The sequence below is a fragment of the Phytophthora parasitica genome, assembly GCF_000247585.1.
Source record: "Phytophthora parasitica INRA-310 unplaced genomic scaffold supercont2.18, whole genome shotgun sequence".
NCBI lineage: Eukaryota > Oomycota > Peronosporomycetes > Peronosporales > Peronosporaceae > Phytophthora > Phytophthora nicotianae.
The window spans coordinates 1,064,048-1,066,131 of NW_008649004.1; positions in this window are offsets into that span (position 1 = coordinate 1,064,048).

Here is a 2,084-nt window from a genome sequence, read left to right on the forward strand (position 1 = left end):
AAAATCAACATTTCACCTCCCCCTATATTCTCGATGTCACGCCGTTCCAACCCAGTAGTAATGAGCTGGAAGAGTGGACGTGGTAGCATTTATGCAAAGGAAGTTCTTAAATTGCTTGTTAAGTGCCAAGAGCACGTCTTGAAGACACCCTAGTTGTCGCTGGGTACATCGGTACGTATGCCTGGACAGTCCCACAGGGATTGATTCAAAAAATGTGGATCACTACACAATTTATTGTTTTTTTTACAATAGATTCAATACAGTGTTTCAATAACTAGTGTTTCGAAACACCGTGTTATCTCCGTAAAATACGGCTGGAGTGAGACACCATATTTTGCGTATATTTTCTAGGTGTGTAATAGTTTTTTATTTGTACAATGTATACATTTAAAAAAACTATGAATCGAGTCTTATGATTAGCTGCCAGCAACTGTGCACAACCCTTATTTTAAACAAGTGTCGTGAACTCCATCATATGCTGAGTAGAGTACGTTGATATCTATGCGCTTTTATTGTCAAGTTTCTAAAGCACACAGGGCGGGGGATAGAAACATGACGTAAGCCCACGGATTGTAACCTTTCGCACGAAGTCGCAGAGGGACTGCAGAGGTGCGTCAGCTGTGGTCAAGGATGTTCAAAATGCGATGATAAGGTGGGGGACAAAATCAGTGGCATACGGTACTCCTTCTACAACAACAGATTAATAACCGACTAAAGGATACAGTAGCAACAAATAATAGCGATGGTACTAGGATTTTCAAGCAATGTTCTGCCGTTACCACACCATAGTAGGTGTTATCCATTTTCACGAACACACCTGTTGGCTGTGCAATTGTCGCGAACAAAAAAAGCAAACGACAACCATATATCGACTGCCCACGAAAAGGGGGAATCACGTAACGGCCATCATATGGCCGTCAGCATGGAGGTGGTCGTCCGGCTCGTCCATCACCGGGGCTAGCGACAGTAGTGGATACGCGGGTAGTCAGGACGGCCGTCAGTCCTTTCGTAACAGTCATAGATCCTGACTGCATAAAATCACGGGGATCATGTAACACACGGTACGATACGTTTCACACGTAAAACTACTATGGTCCGCCTCTTTTATGCTACGACGACAAGATAGCCCCTCCTTCAACCAATACCCGCCTCGTAGTGGATTTGTTTTTAAAGATGCATCTACTACTCCTCATTTGCATGCTTCGATGTTGCAAAGGACACCTCTAGCATCTCGCAGCACGTAGAAATATGACCTGGTCTCAAAAATCCGTCGCGAATAGTATCCCCGTCGACCTCGACCCACGCTTGCAGGACAGGCTCCGCGATATATTAATGTGCTTTTCTGGCGTTTTTTCCGACGTGTTCCCTGAGTTCCGCCGGTACTTGAGAAACGATATCGGTCTTTGTAAAGTCAGGCATCTCATCCATAAAATATACCCAAACCCTTACGTATCTATCCAGCTGGTCGAATCAATTCAGTTTCGATTCAACCAGTGAGGCGAGGACGGAGGCGAGGACGGCGGCGACGACGGCATAGAGGACTCCACGAGGAAGGACAGCAGTGAGTGAGGACGACAGCAAGGACTCGCTAAGGACGGCGCCAAGAACTGGTCGGCAACGACGGCGGTGAGGACAGCAACTGCTGTCTTATCTGCAGCTATCTCTTTGGCTGTGTAATGAGCTCACTGTGTGCCCACTACTTCGGCTTACAGGTTAGCGCACGTGTATGAGGAAGCGTAGCTTGCTTAAACTTAGATTAACTATACTTACGGGACGTAATTTACTTAAACAAGCAAACAAATGCCGATTTACCGTAAAATTGAGAACTGTTATTTATCTTTATGTTTTGTGTTTGGGTTTCCTCCTAAAGTGATATTCTAAATGAAAGGTATTTGCCAACGAGTGGTCTAATTATATGAAACTAGTAAGGATGGAGTCTTGACCCTTTGGATGAATCGACCCCAAAACATCATTCTGTAGGTCATCTCAAATAAAGATAGCATCGGCCACGGCATAGCTTGCTCCGTTGCACTTGCGCGATAAATGCAGAATAATTTCAACTACACGTATATAGCGATAGTGTG